This window comes from Musca domestica, unplaced genomic scaffold, assembly GCF_030504385.1.
Source record: "Musca domestica strain aabys unplaced genomic scaffold, Musca_domestica.polishedcontigs.V.1.1 8, whole genome shotgun sequence".
NCBI lineage: Eukaryota > Metazoa > Arthropoda > Insecta > Diptera > Muscidae > Musca > Musca domestica.
Genome location: NW_026712409.1, coordinates 2,700,182 through 2,718,065, shown reverse-complemented (window position 1 = coordinate 2,718,065; position 17,884 = coordinate 2,700,182). Strand labels below are relative to the sequence as shown.

Here is a 17,884-nt window from a genome sequence, read left to right as displayed (position 1 = left end):
TCAACATTGTGGAATAGGGGAAAAATCGCCAAATTTAGGGGAAGAGTTGGGGGATGGGAGAAATTGAAAATAAGTTAGACTGGAGTATTGGGCAATTTTTTGCTTATAAGGAACACATTTGGGAGCAAATACAGGAAAGCCACTGATTTTCTAGTCTCTAGAATGTTTGAAATTAGCGATGAAAAAGGAGAGAATTGAATTGAGGCACATTATTTGGAAATAGTAAACTGCGAATCCTTTAACTAGCTTATATAAGCCAGGATATATATGAAGGGTTTATATGAAGCCAAATATTATTCAGATTATTATTATTAAATATTATTATTAATTATTATTCAAATTATTATTATTATTAAATATTATTCAAAGATCGGAAATGGTGACCGAAAACAAGGGCCTATTAACACAAAATCTTGGAATTTATATCTTATAGCTCTCATCTCATAAAACGAATCCTATCGTCCTTCGATGTTTACTTCCAAGTTAAGTCCGTTTTTTGTCAATAAGTTTCGCCAACGTACAATAATATTGTATGGGCACTATATCAAAGCCTGGAATATACAGAAATTTTCTGAGATTTGGCTACCTATAGAGATTTTTGTTTGAAAATATTTTCAGAACACGGACGGACCGCTATTGAACAATTTCGTGCAGCCAATTTTCATCCATAGAGAATACCAAATAATAACTATAAATGTCGAAAATCAGGACTGGTTTATTAGCAACTAGTTGATTCAAAAATTTCGTTATATTGCGAGTGAGTGAGTTTATGCAAATTTCTCCTTCAAAGCATAATTTTAGAAGGATTACATCAAAGACAAAATTATTCCTCATCAAATTTCACTGTAAGTCATCAAAGAAAAGAATTTTGGATTTTTCTTATATATCAAGATAATGTTTTCATCAATATTGTCAAAAAAAACGCGAAAAAAATGTTCTGATCAATTTTTTCTCAGTCTTTTTGGAGTTGATGCATGAAATTAACATAAAGTTTTATTCTAGGCAGAAAGTGTTGAAAGATGAAATATTCTACAGAAGATTTCATAAAAAATCTTAGAATAAACTATGTATCTAGATTTTATAGTTTTCACGAAAATTTAATTCGAAATGTATGTATTAAAAGTTAAAGTTACGTTTTTTCTGCTAATTTAACACATTTTTATTCTGAGCCAAAATCCCCTTTAAAACTTCAGTTTTTGGAGCAAGTGTCAAAGGAAGAATAATTCTATATCAAATTTCACTGGGAGTCTCTGAACAAAAGAAATTTTTATACCTAAAATTTATCATATAATAATACCATCAATTTTGCTATGAAACCCCAGTTTTCTTTTCGACCAAATTGTGGATGTTTTTCGAATTGCCTGCATGTTTTTTAATAATTTTACCGTCCTATACCACGGCTTGATTGTGGAAAATTTCAAGAGCATTTGATGGCACTTAGTTTATGGATTAAAATTCCAATAGATTTTCGGGCTCTTAGGCCAAACTATTTTAAGTGGACTGATATATTTCGTAATCTTATCAGAGCTTGGTTAAATGAAATATTTATATATACCAAGCTAGAGAAGAAACACTGGTACTTTTCGCAAATTATGAAAAATTGGGAGAAGGTAGCAAAGGGGTTGGGCCGATATTTAAACAAAACCACGCTCTAGAAAAAATATTGGTATTTTTAAAATTAAATTATTATATTATATATAATTATTAAAATTTTTGATCCTTTGGGGGGAGGTACGAGAAGGAGTGGTCCGACATATTCCATCTTCGCAACAGTGCTTGTGTTAATAAAAATATTAGAATGTGAGAAATTTAAAAAGAATCTGGTGATTATTTTGCATTTTATAAGACATATAATTATTCATAGTTTTGTCCCGCTGTTTGGCAGGTACCACCATCCATCTTTACACCGGATCTTGCGTTACTAGAAATATGGGGATATGTGTAATTTGAAGAGAATAAGATTTCTAATTCGCATTTTATGATCGTTTTGGTTATTTAAAATTTTGAGGGGGAGGTGCCAGCAGGAGTAGTCCGATCTCTACCAGCTTCTCTACCGATCTTGTGTTGATCGAAGTATTTGGTTGTGCTGAGCTTGAAAGGAATCGCATGCGCATTTCGAGTTTTATGAGATTCATGGCTATTCAGAATTTTGACCCCTAGTGGGGTTGGTATCAAAATGAGTGGTCCGATCTCTACCACCTTCACTACCGATCTTGTATTGATAGAAAATTTTGCTTGTGCCGAACTTAAGATTCTATTCAGAATTTTGAGCCGTTGTGGGGGAGGTGCCAGAAGGAGTGGTCCTATATTTGTCATCTTCTCACCGGACCTTATTTGTTCCTCCCCTTTTATGGAGGAGGCACCAAATCTAGACTGATGAAAACATTAGGATTTGCAAATTTGGAGCAAAATCGGATGATCCGTTCTCTTACTATGATGTAAAACATTTTCTTTAAAAAAAATCGAACTTTTGTGCGGGAGTTACCAGAAGGAGTTGGGCGATATTACCCATTTCCGAACTCGATCCAAGTTTGATAATAATATTACGATGTACCAAGTTTAGACCGAATCAGATACTCCCTTCGAAAGTTATAGTGCGTGTCAAGCAGCAGACAGACGGACATCCATAAATCGACTTTAAATGTCCAGAAACGGATTTGGTGCTAAGAGATCTAGGGTCTGAAACCGTTATTTCGATGAGGCACGTTTTGGCCATATTAAATGACATAAACCCTCCGTAGCAATATGGAGTTATAAAAATAAAGAAGTTAAAAAGTACCACTCTTTTTGCCGACATATATATACCCTCAGCATATTTATTTATTAACAAGAATCGATCTCCGAACTTGATCTCCGAACTCGAATAGTATGATGTAAAAAGTTTGGACGAAATGGAATACTCTCTTCGGATCGGCTCCATTTGTCCTGAAATGAATTCAGTCCAAAAACACATATTATATAAAATGGTTCTATGAGGCCCGTTTTGGCTGTTTAAAATGATATATGCCCCTATAGCTGAGGGTATAAAAAATCAAACCAGAATTTTTAAATCAGGTTTATTATCTCAGCGAACCCAACATGTTTAACCCCGACTTATTTTATTTCAAAATATATCTTAAGCCTCAAAAATAGTTGCACTTAGAAAGAGACTACACTAAAATGTGGGGGTTCGTTCACCTAGAGCCTTTTAATTAACAACTTCAAAAAATCGACATCGAAAATGTGTTATGGCAATATTTCCCATTGCGTAGAGTACCAGGCTCCTTACAGACATTATTTTTAAAAATCTATCAAAAAAACGCCAAATAGTTAACACTGCAAGTCAGTCTGTCTGTGTGTGTGTTGGATGCTGTCTTTGCGGGGCAAAAAAGCCTGTTTGCTAGGCAGATAGCGAGGCAGGCAGCATTGCTTTCTTTTCTTTTTCGCATTTTTGGCGGCTACAATGGAAGTGTGATGAAAGACGTGCAAGTATTCAAAGTGAATGCTTAACAACAAAACACACACACACAGACAGACAGACAGACAAACACAACAAAACACAAAGGCAACGCATAATAGACAAATAAATGGGACAACGGCATCGGCGGCAGCAGCAGTAGCAACAAGTGTAGAATTTGTGCTACTGCCACGGCGGCATCACTTATTGTTTGTCCTATTTTCACATTCCCTTGTGCATCCGTTTCTCTTTCTTCTTCTCGTTTTTGTTGTTGTGTTTTTTTTTTTCTTCTTCTTTAATTTTTTTCTCTTCCGTTTCTGAGGCATGCACAAAACACAACAGAATAGAAATTAATAATGAATAAGCGAATGTTAGTCGCCACAATACACGATTTCGTACTTTTTGCCTTTAATCCGAGAGAAAGTCTGTCAAACAGACACTGGCAGATATGGGCCATCAAAAAAGAAAACAAAAACGAAACAGAACAAAAAAATCGGAGCATTCCTGCAGGTTATGAATTTAATTTCATTGAGATTTGACAGTTTGACAAAAAGCCTCTTCGGGAGCGCAAGCAGCAAAACGAAACAAAACATAAAAAAGTATATCAAAACATGATAAACGTGCTTCGTAGCTATCTCTGCCTTATGTCAGATCAGAATTCATTAGTATGTCAAGGAAACAATTCCCCTAGGGCTAGCAAACACACTGACAAACACACACACACTCTTCGAGAATTAGAAGAGATTTCTTCTGGCAGCTGGATATTAAAAGTAAATTAAAGTAGGAAAGTAAAATAACATTAAAACAACAACGACTTAAAGTTAAGAACATTTCCCCCAACCCCGCCAAAAACCAGAAACCTCATTTACCCCCCTCCAAACATTTGCTGATGAATAGCCTCAATAATTACCGACAAAGAATTCAAATAAACGGAATTTCATAACAATATTCTGAATTTACTGGCCCCAATTCAAATAATAAATTTATTTAACTGCTGCCTATTTCTGCTGTGGTCTATGTCTTCCGCTGCGTCTGTCCGGCCTTCCTGCTGGGCTTCCGGTTATCGACGTAGCTACCGGCCACCACTAGTTAAATGATGCTCATTAAGCCAAGGCTAGCCACATTTTGTAAAACCAATAAAAAAATATTTATCACCATTTCATTGGTGGCGGGCTAAGCACGGCAGCTATTCAAACATTTTCTCGGGCCGAAGGAAAGGCACGCGAAGTGGGAATATTAAAGACACTTGGTATTAATAATGAATATTAAATTAATGAATAATTAATTTCAATTTAATTTTGATTTTAATGTCGCCAAACCTAAGGAGAAAATTACGCCGCATTAAAATTGAAATTACCCCATACTTATTGAATAGAGCAGAGGAGTTTCTATTGCTTAATCGAGATTAAAGTATGTGTGATGGATGGATATATTAAGGAAAGAGTTTAGATCTTGAATGAGATTTAAATATAACCAAAAGAGGTATTTTAATTGTGATGTAAAACGTATTTGGAAGGCAAAAACGGCATTCCTTCATGAGAGAAAGAAATTATCGTTGCATGTATGCGACTCCTTTTTATGGTAGGCTTTTCCATGGAGGATAAGCCTTTGTGAAATTTGAAGATCAGACTTTAGCATATAATACAAAGAAAACATACGGTTCCTAAACGCTTTGGGATTTTTCGCAAAATAAACATCCCCATCATGTTAAAAATAAAAATGAGACCAGCAGAATATATTCTACCAATAATAGGGAGGTTAATATACTAAAAATTCCGTAACGTTGTGGCACCATTTGCTTTTTCGGTATTTTGTGTCAAAATACGCAAAAATCTGATCTTAAAATTTTCTCAGAGGCTTATCCTCTTCATCCCAGAACAGTCTACTATCTATATACAAAAGAGTTGCATTGTGTTAGTCATTGATGTTCTCCGAAATGTGTGAGTCTTTGTTATTTTTTCGAACTTTATGTGAAAGATGACATCGCTACCAAGGTTTATATGTATACAGGGTGAGATGGAAAAACTGCAACCAAGTTCAGAATGCTGTCATTTCTAAGCCACACGTCCGACAGCTGTTATAAATTACAAGCGTACAAACGCATTTTGGTGAGAATTTTCCAAAAAAAAAAAGTTATTCGTGATGGAATTCAAGCGTGATAGTGTGATTTCTTTATATTTGCTGGAAAACCACAACTGGCTATCATTAGAGCACTCCAGCATTTAAAAGTTAATTAATCTTTTGTGTCTCGTCTACCGTGATACTGATAGCGTAGCCTGGCGTCAGGCAAGTGGATGGAAGAAACACCAGCAGAAATGGTTCGTGAACGTAAAGAAGCGACTTGATCGAAACCCGCGTCGCAGTGGCCGAAAAATGGCTCGTGACCTGAACATATCGCAATATTCCATTCGGCAAATATTGAAAAATGAGCTCGGGGTAAAGCCATTGAAGTTCCCATAAGTGCAAGAACTTATACCGCAACAGAAAGAAAATAGACTCAAAAGAGCTGAAGAGTTGCTTCGCTTGGCCGAAAGTGGTGAACTGCCGAATTTGGTTTTCTCCGATGAGAAAAAATTCGTTGTCCAGCAGTTTGTAAAGAAACCAAATGATCGTGTTTACTTGCCAAAGAGGTCAGCTGAAAATGTGCACCTTCGGTTGGCCACCAGAACTCAAGCGCCGGCTATGGAAATGGTGTGGGCCGCCATAACTACCGATGGTCGCTCTCCGCTCGTATTAATCGACCGTGGCATCAGAAACATTTTGGCCGCAGACCTTGGACATTCCAACAGGACTCAGCACCATCACACTCTGCACGCGCCACCCAAGAATGGTTACAAAATGAGGTTCCTCGCTTCATTTCTAGCGCCCAATGGCCACCAAAATCACCGGATACCAATCCGTTGGACTATTGTGTATGGAGTATTTTGTAAAGCGAGGTTGGCACTAAAAAATACCAAAGAGTCGATCACCTCAATAGATAGCATAGATGGTCCGTTTGGCAGTTTTTTAAGGTTCTACCTGTCAAAAAAAATTGTGAATGTCGAAAACCTAATATAAATGTATATAACGTCGAAATTGTAGAAAATTTCATAAACTTCTAAATAAAAATAATATTCCACATAAACAGGTCCCAAGTAGGTTGTTATAGATTCAGGAGTTTTTTTTTTTTTTTTTTTTTTTTTGAAACATTTAAAGGAGACATTATTTTCCTAATACAAATTTCAATTCAAAATTTGTCGCCATTATAGATGTTTTCATTTCAGATTTTTATAGAACAAAATTGTTCATAAATATTATTTATACCTCAGGGGATTCCGAATATTTTTTTTATCGATTCGACATCGAAAGGAAATACTCATTTTTTAATTTATTCTATTTAAAGAAAAAGCTCTGTATTAAGTTTTCAAATATTTTTTGCCTTTTTTACGACGCAGAATCTCTTCAAAACGTATACTTAATATGTATTTAAAAACTCACCATTAATATCACTTATCATCACTTGGTCTTTCTTTGTATTTTGTTCTCAACCACAACCTTTTTTCTCTTTGTCCTTATCTACGTTGTGAATGAAGTCATTACCTTAAATAACAATGCGGTTAACTCGAAATAAATTTTAATAATTAAGTTAAATAAAGAAGGCCACCTATCCACAAGACAGCAAATATGTGGCCGACATGGGAATTCAATTTGGAAGTAGTTTTATGGGAGACAATTTATACTATTTTCTTTAAAATATAATAAAAGGACATAAGCATATCATGAATAATTAATGGAAGTATACTGAAGTTTCAGATCCTCTAGTTGAATCTTGTTCAAATAGATTTTTCAAATGTTTTTTTCTGGTTACAAGAAATATTGCTGTAAATTTTTTCATTGGACTCAAATCCACATTTCCTGTTCTTCTCTAATTAATAAATAAATAAAGAACAGAAAAATCTTTTTCTAAGTCCTCTTTTTATGACTGGAGATAAAGAATAATTAAGAATTTCATCATCCACCAACGGTTTCCTTTACTCGTTTTTATTTAAATCAATTATACACCAAATTCCTTTTATGTACACTAAGTAGATGCTCCCAGACCACCAAAATCTCTCACAGGAGCGTATAATTAATATTTATTAAAAATATACAGTAATATTACTTATACGCTATACGGTACTATGTTTTAAAAATTATTACTTCTCCCCAAATAAAGCCAAGGTAGAGGGCTTTATTAAAATGAATCTGTTTAAAGACAAGCACTTGGATAAAAAATAAAACAAAACAAACGAAAAAGCAAAAAGTCCTTAAAGCTCACATAACACACACAGAGACTACAAAAACAAGGAAATTAGTATTTAATGAGGCAATCTGTTCGCTCTCAAATGCATTGCCTCAAATGTCAATGTCAAAGTCAGTTACCCGAAGGTCAATCTTTCGGCACATCAAACGTTGCTTTGAACTGATGTCTCAGAGAGAAAAAAGCAGCCATCCAGATAGGCTTGAATATATATGGCATCTAATTCTCCTAAGCAGCTTCTTAAATTATGCATTTGCCTTAAGAAGCTGGCAATAAAACGTAATACCCTTTCAATGATTACAACAAAATCGGTAATAAAAGGAAGCTCAGAGATTTGAGAAGCAAACAAAAAAGAATTATTCTTAAATCTTTTATTTTGTTCCTTCTGCTAGAAAGGGATTAAATGGAGAAAATCAAAAACAGCCATGCAGAGATTTGTTTCGAGAATACAAAGGTATTTAATTTTAAATTTTAAAGTTCTTTTATTTTTTTCACTGAAAATCAAAAAAAGAAAAGAAAGTTGAAAACACGCGCCAAGAGAATTGCGTTTTAATAAATGTTAAAGAAAATCTTTTAAAGTTAATATACAGGTTATTTTTTCTCTCCCTCCCTCCCTCTCTCTCTCGCCTTGAAGTGAATTGTTATTAATCATACGTCGTTGATTCCCAGCTCATATGAAATACATTTAATTCAGTTTAATGTGTCTGCTTTGTAACACGGGGAGATACAATCTGGGTGTCTGCACCAGCTAACTTGGTTTTGGAATAACAATTACTCATCGCCGGGTTTTAAGTGGGTGTAATACATGATAAACAGCACATAATATATGAAATAAATATTTAAAGGAACCTCAGGGGTTTATTTTAAAAGGCATCAAATTTTTTTGTGGTGGTAATGAAATTTGTCCCAGTTTTCTTTTAAAAGCAACAGTAATTGGTTTTGTTTGCTTCCAAATCATTATATTAAGTTTTTTAAATTCCTTATAAAAATATACATTTTTGTTCAGCAATCTCCTGATGTCATGATTCCAGTTGTCTCCTAAAGAGAAATTGTTCCGAAGTTGATAGGTTGATATAATAATGCTTGACAAGTTATGGTAAAAACAAATAATAAGTAAAAAAACATTATGTTCGGCCTGGCTGAACTTTAATTGTCCTCCACCTTAGGGTAAAGGAAACATTAGAAGCCATTATTATCCACAAATACCAATTTTTAGACAAATTCGTGGGAAAATACTGCAAAATAGCGAATATCAGGAGGTACCGCTATATGGGGCTATACAAAAACGCGGACATACAATGTTCCGCCAACGGAGCTAGAACCCATTATTAGCAACAAATACCAATTTTTAGACAAATACGTGTAAAAATGTGGCAAAAATTATCAAAATACCGAATATCGGGAGATACCCTTATGTGGGGACTATACTAAACGAACCATCGTAGACACAATACAAATTGTTTTGCTAAATTTTGACGCTCTACGTCAAATGAGCCCGTATCGTGATTTCAACAGACAGACGGACTTCGTTATATCGACTTAGAATTTTATGCTGGTTATGAATATATATACTTTGTGGGATCTACGACGAATATTTAGGGATGTTACAAACGGATTTACAAAGTTAATATACCCTCCTTTCCAAGGTGGTGGGTATAAAAGTAATTATTTGCAATATAAGTTCATCCACCAATCATAAGTGCCACCAAACTTTTTTTTTTCTTTTGAAAATCTGTTGTGGCTTCGGCTGTTTGGCCGTCCTGTGAAAACCTAATGCCGTCTATCTATTTCTCTTCAATTTTTGTAAACAAAAATTAGTTCATCATGGCCCGATAACGATCGCCATTTACTGTAACGACCAGTCCTTGCTCATTTTCGAAGAAAACTGGCCCAATTATGCCTCGGGACCGAGTAGTGATATGTTTTGAATGAATCGGCTTTTTAACGAATGCCCCAAATGCCCTTCTTCCAAAAATTCGTACGTTCTTTTCGCACACATTCTGCAACAGTACCGTGTTTTTCAAAGTAATGTCGCAATATTTTCCAGCGTTGTCAACACAACCCTATTCGATAAGCGGGAGAATAAAACTAAAGGTGAGGGTACAAAGACAGCTTGGCATCATGCCTAGGCATATTAATGCCAAATTATAAAGGGAAACGACGGCAGAATTTGAGTTCGGCTCTGGCATCCCTTTATGATATGTCACAAAATATGCCATGCGAAGACTTAAAGCTGTTTATGTACTCTCACCTTAATTATTTTACATATCAGACATGACCTATGTGTTACCTACCATTCTCGAAATAAGACGCTATATTAATATTTTCTAAACCTATATATCCTTTGAAAGGTCAAATATCCCTCGTCGATTTAGACAAAATATTTGAAATGGTGGCATCCGTTTCAGGATATTTAGAGCCACTTCATTGCGAACAATTGCTGCCCAGGCTAGAGCTATGAACATTGTATGTATTTCCATCAAACTTAATTGGGGGAGATTTTGGCCCACTCCTTCAAATAACCCTATCTCAATATTAATACTTGCTCAAATGTCAACTCTTGAAGACTACGCAATATCCAATACAGCTCAAAGCTCGTATAACGTAAAACTTGCATCGAGTTCAAGGATGGCCAATATCGGTCCACCCTTTCTGGGAGATACTACAAATGGTAAAAATTAAAAGTAAGTTGGGAGTGGGTCAATATTGCCCATTTCGTTTTTGATATAAGTCTTATTAACCTTTTATGCGGGAGATACCAGAAAGAATGGATCGAAAATTCCATACACACGTCAGATCTCTGATTGAGAGAAATACTTAGATATACCAAGAATCGCTGACTTATTTCGAAAGTTATGGGAGATAAAGGCATTGGAAATTGTCACCCTTTGTGGGGGTGAAGTTTAGAAAGAATCGGATGCTTATTTCGCATTATATGAGCGTTTTGGTTATTGAAAATTTTGACCACTTTGTGGTGAGAGTACCAGAAGGGATGTGTCGATACACCCCATCCTTACACCAGATCTTGTGTTGATAGGAATATTGGGACGTACCGAATTTGAAAGGAATCTGATGGTCATTTCGCGTTTTAGATTAGTTTTTGTTCAGAATTTTAGCTTCTTTGTGGGGTATGAGATACCAAACGAGGTTTACCAAAGTATTGAGATGTGTCAAAATGTGAAGACAATCCGACTCTTATTTTGATTAGCATTATTTTACTAGAATTATAATTATTCAAAATGTTGACCCTTTTTGGGGGAGGTACTTGAGGCCGATATATTCAATCAGTTCGAACTTTTGTGGGGGAGGTACCAGAAAGAGTGGACCGATATTGCCCATCCTCAATCTAAGTTTGATAATAATATAACAAGTTTGAACCAAATTGGATAATCCTTTCGATGTCTATCATAGACACACAAAAGGACGGACACTCCTAGACATATTCTTAATGTCCTGAAATGGATTTGGTCCAAAGAGACCTAGGGTCTAAAACATTGTTTCCATGAGGTACGATTTGGCCAAATCTAATGATACAACCGCGGGTATAAAAATCAGTAATCCTTATAAATTAAATTATTATTATAAATTATTAATAAATTAAATATATTTGCACTCAACTCTGTACTTCTTCATCTGAAATCTGTCCTGAATACTCATACCCTAACACGTATACATATACGAGTTATACGCCAAAAATGGATTTTCCTAGGTGTTAAGATCTATACATTTATTATTTATTATAAGTACTTCTTCTTTGTCTAATTAGGTCTTATTGGCCTACTTCTTCTTGGCTCTTTCCGCCATAGCTTCAAACAAGTTTCCCTAAATATTCGTTGTAGACTCCATAAATTCTATACATTCATGATCAGCAGAAAATTCTAAGTCTATTTAACGATGTCCGTCTGTCTGTGGAAATCACGATACAGCCCACATTATTTGACATAGAGCTTCAAAACTTGGCAGAACAATTTGTATTGTGTCTAGGATGGTATTGCCGCCTTACAATGGTACACTATAATTGTTGCAAATGTCCTATTTTAAGATCTTAGTGGGTACTACAGCCTATGACGAAAAATTACTTGTGTAGTTTCTCGTCTTCGTATTGCCACCATAAAACGATATTTCCAAATGTTCGCCATTTTGATAATTTTAGCGCCTTTATTCACCGGAATCGTTACACATTTCGTATTTGAAGTTCGTAATAATTACTTCAGCCTATGATAGAAAATTGTCTATGCAGGTGCATGTCTTCGTATACCCCACATATAACTTCACCTCCATTTTTTGGTATTTTGGTGAAATTAGCGACAATATTCAACGGAATTGTTTTAAATTTCGTATTTCGTCGTAATGGGTACTACAGACTATGACAAATTGCATATGCTGATTCTCCTCTTCGTATAGACCCCATTTAACCGTTTTCATTCAAATTTATTTTTCGACGACATTATTAAAGCTTTTCCAGTTCCTTCCATTTGGTGGAAGGTATTGAAAATTCGATCCGGCCGAACGTTGTTGCTTTTTATTTCTTTGAATCGAATTAGTTTTGTGCAAAACTCCTCCCTCACCAAGAGTTTTTTTTTTTGCATTTCTTATTTTCATAGACCATGAATTGAACCTCGTTTCATAATATTTCCCAAGAGTACCTCTCATATCTTAATATATTTTTTGGAATTCTATAAATTTCTTATTACATTTTCATAAGAAAATATTAGACCACCGCCCATTTTTTTATAAAATTTTAAATTTTCATCCCCTGAATTACCCTCAAACTTTCTTCTTTCCTTCAATTTTTAATTTTGTCTTTTGCAAGATTTAATCTATTCCAGTGGCCCCTTGACCACTCCAACAAAAATCTCAATGAATTAATTTTTTTTTTTTGCAAAGTCCCTTCCCCTGACCCTCATCATCCTAGGCGAATGGTTGTCATAAAACTACCTTTTCAGCTTGGATGGGTTTCTTCAATCGAAACACCACCTATACTTTATATTAATTAAAATTACACATAAATGATTAATGATGGAATTTCAAAAAGGCAAACTTGTTGGCCATCTTCTGCTTCTTCTTCTTATTCTTTGTGCAACACATTTTGACCCCTTCTCCCCCTCCCGCTCTCGCAAATGAATGAAATCTTGGAAAATGTTATGTTTTTCAATGACAGCACTTTAGAATCATTTATTATTTATTAGACCAATCTCTTCTATGGCCCTCTCTCAGTCGCTCTCTCGCTCTGGTCCTTGTGACAACAAAAGGTGGCAAGGCCAATGAATCATAAACTCAAATGAAATGCTAAGCTAAGCCTCTTCTGTTCTTGGCTCCATTTGAATGGCATCAATGTCTGGCTGGCTGAGTATTGCGGCGGAATCCTTAAAATATCTCAAACCACATACTTTAGAATACGGTTTTGGGTGGCTCTTTGTGCGCTTTCGTTCGTGTGAAAACAAAAGCATTGCCCCTACCACCCTCGACCTCCCACCCGCCGACGTGTATCATCACAATACTTTATAAGACGACGTTTACTTTATATCATCCTTGACATTAAATTGCCTGTTGAAGCATTCATTCAGGCAACATTAGCATTACGAAGCAGAGCAGCATCAGCATCAACCTCGGCATCAGCAGAAGCTGTAGCATTATTTTGCTCTTGTAAAGCGCATAAAGATAGCACACATGTCTCGTTTAACATGGTTTATCTTTACGTTTTGTTGAATTTCAAAGAGATACAGATGAGGGAAAACGAACGACATCAGGACGAGGCTAAGGAAGAAGAGAAATTGTCAAGTTTACATTTTCTTGCCACTTTTTCGTTTTCGTTTTTTTTTTTCCTTTTCTTGTCTTTTGCATATCATCATCCATCATTAGCCAACGTTTGTTTGTTTGTTTGCCTGTCTGTCAAATGTTTCTCTTAAAGCCATCGTCTTCTTCTTCGTCTTCTTTGTTCTAGCATTTTATTGATTCTGGGGCATTAGAATAATTATCAATGCGTTAGGTGATGCATGTAAGGTGTAAGGCATTCTGAGAGATAATTGAAGCAGATAAGTAATTGCATTTGAATTCTTGCCTATCCATAACACTTAGGGGTTGCAGGAGACCATGGAGTTGTAGAATTTAGGGAGAAGGTTGAGATATGTCTTGGTGCCAAATCATGCAGCCAAGGATGTGTGTTCAACAATGAAAATAGGGTCAATAAACATGGCCATTGTTGTGGAATAAATGGTGAATGATAAAACTGCATGTCATCTTTGGTTTCTCTCACATAACCTTAATTTTTGGTATTTCGGTTTAGACTAAGCATTGCAGAGATTGTAAACCAAGGAAGACAAGGGGTGGGGCCAAATGTTAGAGATTTCACATGTTTCATATTAACAAATATATTTCAAGCATTATGCCTTTCCAATCTAAATGCGAATTTAAAAATTTATACATGTAACAATCTTTGAATTTACCACCGGAAAACCGAACCAGCGACAAATCGGCTGGCCACTGGCAAAACATTTCGGCCTTAGGTTTGGTAAAGGTGAGTCCATTTGGAAAATATGGTCATCACAATGCCTCAAACATAGATGATATTTTCTAGAACCTGCAAGAATCCACTAATTTTGAAATTTTTTCCGATGTCATAAAGGGAAAATCGGTTATAGTAGTAAAAATGATGAACTGCCGAATTTGGTTTTCTACTTTTCCGATGAGAAAACATTCGTTGTCCAGCAGTTTGTAAACCAACAAAATTATCGTGTTTACTTGACAAGGAGGACAGCAGAAAATGTGCACCTTCGCTTGGCCACCAAAACTCAAGCGCCGGACATGGTGATGGTGTGGGCGATACGCCATAACACCCGATGGTCGCTCTCAGCTCGTATTAATCGGTCGTTGCATCAGAATAAATGCCGAATATTATCGCGAAAATATTCTGGAGGGTGTATTAAAGCCTTGGGCACGCAAACATTTTGGTCGCAGACCTTGGACATTCCAACAGGACTCCGCACGCGCCTTCCAAGAATGGTTACAAAATGAGGTTCCTCGCTTCATTTCGCACAATGGCCACCAAAATCTCCGGATACCAATCCATTGGACTATTGTGTCTGGGGTATTTTGAAAAACAAAGTTGACAATAAAAAATACCAAAGTGTCGATCGGCGGGAATAGGCCAAAATACCGCGGATCAACATTCAGACAGCGTGTGACGGTATCATATGGCCGTTTGAAGGCCATAATTCGAGCCAAAGGTGACAAATTCGGAAAAATCTAAACTTATTCTAAAATTTGATGCTACTTCCGACATTTTTTGCTTTCATTCAATAAAATTTAAAAATAAATGAAAAAATTATGGCGTTTGACTTTGTTGCAGTTATTTATCTCACCCTGTAAGTCTACTCACGAAAAGTGGACCTTTGCTGAATAACTTTGCAAGGATCGTTCGGACGGCCTGAGAAACTAAGGTGTGAACTTTGAATCGTTCTATTTGAGTTGTGGGAGAATATTTAAGTAAGCTCAATTGGGAAGATATCTCTTTTTCCCTTAATATTGGGTTATACTCCTTTATATGAAGTTATATTTGCAAGAACTTATCCTATATAGTATATTTTTATATTTTTAGGAAATCGGCGGATTAAAATCACTAAAATCAACATAACGCATTGAAATGAATTAAAAGGGGTTCAGGGTGTCCATATCTCAGCCATGAAACAAGACATTGCTACAGACACATCCCATCAAACATGAGGTAAACATATGGCATCCTATGTCTCCCATAACGAATCGAATAAATCTCCAAGACACTTTGCATTCCAAGATTAAGGCAGATTAAGCTTAAATCTCCAAATTGATATATAATTGCGACACTACCGAAACTAGCCATTTTTCGAAGCAATCCTGTTTACAATATAACGTCAAAAGACCAGAGCCCCAACTCGAATTTAATTAAGAAAATTTAGACCACTTAAAGGTTTAAAGACAAGTTTTCACAGCGCTATTCAACATAATCGCGCATATTTACCAACCACCAAAAAAATCGGTACATTTTGAGACTTAATATTCTGTGATTCATTGGTTTTATTTTTGGATGCACACAGAAGTTAAGGTGAGAGTACATAAACAGCTTGAAGTCATGGCATATATAATTTGACATTCCCTTTATAATTTGACATTAATATGCCTAGCCATGATGCCAAGCTGTTTCTGTATCCTCACCTTTATTTCTCTTTATATTTCCCTAACTTTCAGCCCTAAAAATGTAGTACAGGGCCGCACAATGCTCGCCAATTTCTGTGGGCCCTGTACTACATTTTTAGGACCGGAAAGTATGGGAATTAAGAAAAGAAACAACTTCTGTTTGAATCCAAAGATTAGTACCAATAAATCACAGAACATAAAATCTCTAAATTTACCGATTTTTGTGGCCAAAGGGGAAAAACATCATGATCTCCCAAGAATTCTAAGCTATATTCATCTGAGACTAAACACTTGTTTCATTAACCCAATAGAAGCGGCGAATAGAATAGTCACTTTGTCAGCTTTTTTATATGAAGCTCTTTAAGTGTCCAGCATTTTTAAGGAAATGAGACCCCAAAAATCATAGAACCAAAAATATTGGATCTAATTTACTCGAAAATGTTCGACACTTAAAGAGCTTGTCATCTCAAAATGCTGAAAAGGCCATGTGGCCATTTGCTTGGCCGGTACGAAATCATGATATTGGTAGCTATCAGAAAATATCGCAAAGCTATCAGTTTCGTTTTGGAAAACATTACCCTCTATAATTCAGAATAAATTTCGAATTACCTTTGCAAAAAACCTTTCCTAGAAACATCAAAAAATGAAGTTAAACAAGTATATGCTACTTGGAAGAACTCTTAAAAAATTAAACGCCTCACCCAGTGTCATTTCAATTAATACAAAATGTGAATGTATTTTTAGCTCAATTATCGCATGAGACGACTTACGTATCTTAAGCAACCAATTCATTTCCTTCTCTATTCATACACACACATATTTTATATATTTACACACAATAATATATATATACATGTTTTACTATACAAATGAGAACACATCAATCTAAATATATCTGATGGGTATAGCTACCACATCTCATGACGATGAGCGATGTAATACTTGCAGATATTCCTCATATTGGGTATTCAAAGACCTCCACACATAATGATGACTTATCATAAAAATGTTCAGCCAACATCTCAATTACGTATTTCATTTTCAAAATTATGTCTGGTGGAAACCCGAAACGAACTGATTGAAAGGCAACGCCATCGATCAATCATTAAGCCTTTCCTTTTTAACATTTGTCGGACACCAGTTAACACACATACACATATGTGCGTGTGTGTGGGACCTAGGTGCCTCTAGATTGATTGTCGCCCCCAAAGGCAATATTAATTATAACAAATTAACAAATATTTCCATAGAATTTATTACAACTGCCAAACGATTCACAGTTTGAAGGAATTTTACTGCTGCGTATTTTCCTCCCACAGCTAAACAGTAAAATTAATATCTCAGGTGTACTAACTCAACAGGGGCCAATAAATTAAAATTTTAAAAAATACCACATGATGTCCCGCCATATTGCATACACATATACCTATACATGTGTGAGTAGATGCGATAAGCCTACATAGATTAGGTGTGAAGCTGCTTAGCCTCCACATGAAAATATGTTGATTGTTTTGTGAGCCATAATTAATGATGACACTAGCCGTGAATAGATATTGTTATGGTCCCCGTATTGCCAACCACCCACTCAGGCACAGTTAAAAAATTACCGAAAAAATAATACATTTTCAGAACATTCTTCAACTGAAAAGAAATACCAAACAGACAATGTTATTTTCGTTTACTTGGCATTGTCGTCACTGTCGACAGATTTACTCATCATCAGCATCATCGTCATCATCATCACCAGCCAACATGGCCAGAACCATCAGCCCCATAATCACCATCTTTTCTCTCAGGTCATTGAGAAGTTGTTTTAAAAACATTCCTGCCACATTTTTATTCCCTAATTAATGCGAATAAATCACAACTGGCGAAAAATGAAAAAAAAAAAAAAACAAACAACAAAACCATGAAAAACACAGCCCAGCCCAACAACTACAACACTTAAGGGACCTGCTTCATCTTAACCTATTTAAAAAAATATTTCTTAATTTAAA

General features: G+C 35.5%; 1 protein-coding gene across 13 annotated transcripts in view; it reads left to right on the top strand.

Moving 5' to 3' along the window:
• Nucleotides 1-17,884, top strand: part of LOC101896609 (uncharacterized) — a 96,127-nt gene that overhangs the window by 1,925 nt on the left and 76,318 nt on the right. The gene's annotated exons all lie outside the window — the stretch shown is intronic.